Genomic DNA, 5,903 nt, shown 5'->3' on the forward strand with positions numbered 1-5,903 from the left:
TTGAGTCATTTTCTTTTTCCTTGGGGGAACTAGAGAGACATAACATCACTATTTCTTGATCATGACATTCATTGTTTTTCCTTTTCTATTTACTCCATGCCTATCATCATTGTTTTCTATGAATCCCTTCGACTTTCTACCTTATTCACTTTCTTTTTGGCATTTTTCTTTTTGTTCTTTCTTTCTTTTCTTTGCCTTCCCTTTTTTCATTTCTTTGTTTTCTTTGTACCTTTTATCACTTCCAAACTCCTCGTCTCTCCCCCAAACTTATATTTTTTCCAGTTGTATCTCAAAAATGCTAAGGAAATATCGGGTGCCAAGAGAGGGTCATTACAAAACGGATAAAGGCTTGTAACGTGGTTATTAAAAGAAAAAGGGTTTAGGCTCAAATGGGTTGACTAGGGATATCACATTGGTAGGCTATGGAAGATTTCAAATTTCAAATTGGACCAAGGAGAGCCTACAATCATTTCTCAATCTAAGCTACACTTTTAATTTTTCTTAGAAAAATATTCGGGGCAAGTTTTAGACTATTATCACGGGAACTTGGACTTGCAATTCAATACCTCACCTTTCATGCTGTTGGATTGCTAAAGAGAATGAAGTCGAGGGCCCACAATAACCCTAGTTGAGATTGAGAATCACAAATGGCTCGACTGAACCACTCGATGACTGCTTAAGTCAACACAAGAGTCAAAAGATCACAACTAGAGCTAATTTCTGCCAACAACTTATTTTTAGCCATAAGGTCGTGGGTAAATGTGTTGGTACCAAGTGAAGCATGTTAGAGACCCTTTTATTTATTACTATTATTATTATTATTATTATTATTTTAAACATAAAAAAAATGGACTCAATCCCTTAAGAAGGTTGTCACGCCATCTATCGTTGGGAAGAGCCACCCGGTTCACACAAAATTCACCTTTGGAAAGAACCGTGGCATTAAGTAAACCAAAGGTTTATTGTTCAATCAAACGTAAAAAAGAAGCTAACAAATCAAAAAGAAGTTACTAAACTAAATAAGAAGTTATACTACTAAAAAAGACAAACTAAAGAAGCTAAACTACGGAAAGTAAGGCAAACGAATATACAAACCGAGGGGAAAATAAATATAAATATCAATGGAAAGGGAAGAGTGTATACATAACCAAAGAGAAAATAAAGATAAAAGAAAAATAGTATAAGAGTTATTACAGACCAAATGTCAATGTCAAATCAATCAAAATAGACCACCCCCGAATAGAAATGAGCATTGTCCCCAATGTTTATCAAAAATAAGAACAAGAAGGGGTAGAAAGTTAAGAGAACTCCCTATGTGGTATTAGTCTGCATGGCATCCTCAACACCCTCGGTCTCCTCTAGCTGTATCTCATCATCACCTGGCTGAGGGACAACAGGGTTGCTGAGCATCTGTATCATCTCCTCAGCGGTGTGGGCAGTCGCAACTGGCTCCTCAGACTGGCCGGCTGCTACCTCTGGTGCCTCGGATACTGCTGGTGTTGCCTCCATGAGTAAATCCAGTGGTAGATCTCTGGTAGATGCAAGCTTGGTAACTGTTGTTGTCAATTTATCAACTGACTTCTTCGAAGCTTGAGACTTCCGCATTTTCTTTACCTGCTTGCCCAACTCCTCAATGACATCCACATGTGCCACCCGAGTTTCCATAATGGTCTTCTGGTTGTCCAGAAGCTTCTTCGATGTTTCCTCCACTGACGGAGGTACCTGTGGTGCAACTTGGGCAGAAGACTGTGCTGCAACAGCACTGGATATGTCAGACAGCTTTGAAGTAGCTGCCTACATCAAGTTGTTGAGACTCGCCAATGTCTGGGAGACTCGCAGCGGAGTTAGTGGATAAGTAGATGAAGCTGGCACTGATAATGGAGCTGATGGTCTGGAAGAAGACAGTGGTAGCATGGCTACTATACCGGTGGAAGGATCGGATGTTGTGGAAGGCTCAGCAGCTGAATTAGTAACTACTATCGCTGGCTCCTCAGACTGGACAACGGAGGTAGTTGCCTTACCCTTGAACTTCGGGTTTTCAGCACCCTGCAGGTGGTACCATGAGAAAGGCTTCTTGGCCTTTACTTCTGTATCATATTGCCTCGGCTCCACCTTTTGATCTTTGAAGTATTCTGTGAGGAAGTTTGGGTACGTGTATGATCTCTCATCTTTCTGGACAGCTAATGTGATGTTGGTGGATATGATGGCAGCAACATTAATTGAATACCCAGCCATAATCGAAGCCACCAGGACTGCAAGGGGAAGTGGGAGGTTATTCTCATTTAGGCACGGATTAATGTGGCTGCACACAAATGCTTGCCACCTTTTTGCTTCAAAATTTAGGGTGGCCCGAACTATGGGAACCCTTACTGTAAGCCACAGAGGTGTTGATCCTAGAATAGCCAAAATCTTGGCTAGCCACGGGCGAGCTGCATCACCCATAGCCAGCTTCTCCAAGTATTGGACTGCTTCCACTTCTTCAGATCCCACATAAGAGTTCAAAGCACAGGAGTCGAATTGGATTTTCAGATTTCTCACTTTTGTCACCTTGGAACCCTTCTTAATGTGAGTCACATTGGCATAAAATTCTTTAACCAAGTGCTTATTTGCATCGAGGACGCTTTGGGTGAACCATTTCCATCCTTTTCTCTCCTGGAACTGTCTGAGGATATTTGGGTTGTGCTTGTCCAAATCCTTCATCAAGAATTATCGCTCAATAGTGAGCGATCTTTGGGGCCACCACTCTCTAAATCTGCTGAAAGCAGTCAGGCTGACAAATCTGTCTTCCCACATCTCCCTTTTCTTCGAACTCTCTAAACCCCCCCACTGTAGCATCAACCCCAACCATTATCATCATCATCAACATTGATTAGTGCAGCCGGGGCATGTGAGGAAGAGGGCTCTGAATCATGGCTACCCTCTTCCGAACCTTTAGAAGAACTAGCAGCGGAAGATGATTCATCAACCAAGTGGAATCTACCTGGGACTTGTTGAGATTGGGTGTTAGGTGGGTCTTGGTCAGAGTTTCCCTCAGAAACTTCCCTAGACGGGATATACTCACTGGTGTCTGATGATTCAGGGACTCTATTGGCCGTAGCCTTCTTGCTTATCAATCTCTGGATAGCTAGTGGTAGGTTACTCTTGCTTCGTCCTCGGCCTCGGGAGGGTTTTGCCCTCCCTTTTGATGAATCTCCTCTACCACATGATCTAACCATTGTCTGCAATTATAACAATAAGAATCAGTTAGAGTTCAGGTTCATAGGACTCCAATACATGCATGACAGTTGCAGGCCAGTTGTGGATAAACAGTCTCAGGAGAGGCAGTGCGGATCGCACAAAAGTGAGTATGGCTGCAGACTGCCAAGTGCGGACCACACAAAAGTGAGTGTAGCCGCACAATCAAAAGTGCGGACCACATAATTTTGAGTGCGGCCGTACAACCTTAGGTTCATACTACTGGGTCTCTGATCATTTAACAGTGCAGACCGCATAATTTTGACTGCGGACCGCACAATTTCACTGAGGACCGCATATTTTTGAGTGCGGTCCGCACAATTCAAGTATACAGATGCCCTAACTTAGAGAGTGCGGACCGCACGAAAGTGTGTGCGGCCACACAATTTGTATTAACACATCACTACTTTACGTTTAATACAAGTTTTGCAATAATTAGACATGGCCCTAATAATTAAGCATGATTAGCTATTTACCCAGGCCCCAATTAACAATTATGAAGCTACCCTCATGATTTTGAAAAAAGATGACTAACTATTGACATTTTTAAGCATGAAATTAACCCTAGACAAAAGAACAAAACTAAGAGAAGATGAAAAATCTGAAGATGAAATGAACATACCAGTGATGGAGGATGCAGATGAGAATCAAAGAGATGAAATGCTTGAAGTTTGAGAATTAGTGGGGGATGCACTGTGTTTGCTTAGGGCTTGAAGGTTCAGAGAATGTAAAGTGTAAAAAGTTGAGAAAAGCCCTATTTATACTTTGATCCGTCGGTCCACACTCATTATCTGTTCCCTTGAAGACGTTCTGCGGATCGCACAAAAGTGAGTGCGGCCGCAGAATTTGTGCGGACCGCACAGTTTTGTGTGCGGCCGGCGGCCAAATTAAGGATTTTTGACAGGCCAAACTTCAGAGAGCATGCAATTTTGATCTTCTAGTTGTACAACAGCACACATAATTGTGCGGCCGCAGAGTGATTGTGCGGTCCACATAATTTCGGTGCGGTCCGCACTTTTGTGACACTTAGCCAATTTTTTTCTTGCACAGTCCCTGCAATGCACACCCATTCCTGCATACACTTCAAAACTAGTGAGCACAAAACAAAGCTATCTAACAAATAAGAAAAACAAGAAAAAGAAAAAGATACATGGGTTGCCTCCCAAGAAGCGCCTGATTTACCGTCGCGACACGACGCAAATTACCAATCATTTGAAATGAAGGACCGCCACAATGTGGCCATCATCAACCTTGCCAAGATAATGTTTAACTTGGTGCCCATTGAATCTAAATACCTCGTCATTCTTATTTGTCAAATCTAAAGCACAAAAGGGGATTACATTCACCACTTCAAGGGGGCCACTCCATTTTGACTTCAACTTGCCCGGAAACATCCGTAACCGAGAATTGAACAATAGCACAAGATCACCCTCTTTAAATTCCTTGTTGTGGATGTACTTGTCATGGAGGTACTTCATCTTCTCCTTGTAAAGGGATGGGCTTGTGTAGTCATGATATCGGAATTCATCAAGCTCTTTCAATTGTGACACCCTTAGATTTGCGGCGATATCCCATTCAAGGTTCAACTTCTTCAAAGCCCACATGGCCTTATGCTCAAGTTCTACCGGAAGATGGCATGCCTTCCCAAACACTAACCAGTATGGAGACATCCCGATCGGTGTTTTGTAGGCCGTTCTATAAGCCCAAAGAGCATCATCAAGTTTTCTTGACCAATCCGTCCGGTTGGCATTGACTGTCTTTGACAAAATACTCTTTATCTCCCGGTTGGAGACTTCAACTTGTCCGCTTACTTGAGGATGGTAGGGGGTTGATACTTTGTGAGTGACACCATACTTTGTGAGTAAGGTATAAAAATCCTTGTTGCAAAAATGCGAACCCCCATCACTAATAATGGCTCTTGGGGTACCAAACCTCGTGAAGATGTTCTTTTTCAAGAATGCCACCACACTCCTTGCTTCATTGTTGGGCAAAGCAATGGCCTCAACCCATTTAGATACATAATCCACCGCAGCTAAAATGTAGGTGTTCCCACAAGAGCTAACAAACGGACCCATAAAATTAATACCCCACACATCGAAAATATCTATCTCTAAAATGGCGGTAAGAGGCATTTCATTCTTCTTTGAGATCCTACCGGCCCTTTGGCATTCATCACACCGCTTGACAAGCTCACTAGAATCCTTGTAGAGGGTAGGCCAATAGAATCCACAGCTCAAAACTTTTGCCGTCGTTCTTGCTCCACCATGGTGACCACCATACGGTGAAGAGTGGCAAGCCTCAAGAATACCCATTTGTTCTTCCTCTGGCACACATCGTCGGATCACACCATCGGTACATATCCGGAAAAGATATGGCTTATCCCAATAATAGTCAAGGCAATCCCGTTTGAGCTTCTTCCTTTGGTTTGAAGAGAACTCATTTGGTACAATGCCACTCACAAGATAATTGGCAAAGTCGGTGAACCATGGCATCCCGGTCATAGAAATGGCTAGGAGTTGCTCGTCGGGAAATGAATCATTTATCTCAAGGCCATCATGTGGCCTCCCCTCCTCCTCCAATCGGGACAAGTGGTCCGCCACTTGATTCTCACTACCCTTGCGGTCTTGAATCTCTAGATCAAACTCTTGCAATAGAAGCACCCACCGCAT

This window comes from Nicotiana tomentosiformis, chromosome 2 (genome assembly GCF_000390325.3).
Source record: "Nicotiana tomentosiformis chromosome 2, ASM39032v3, whole genome shotgun sequence".
Taxonomy (NCBI): Eukaryota; Viridiplantae; Streptophyta; class Magnoliopsida; order Solanales; family Solanaceae; genus Nicotiana; species Nicotiana tomentosiformis.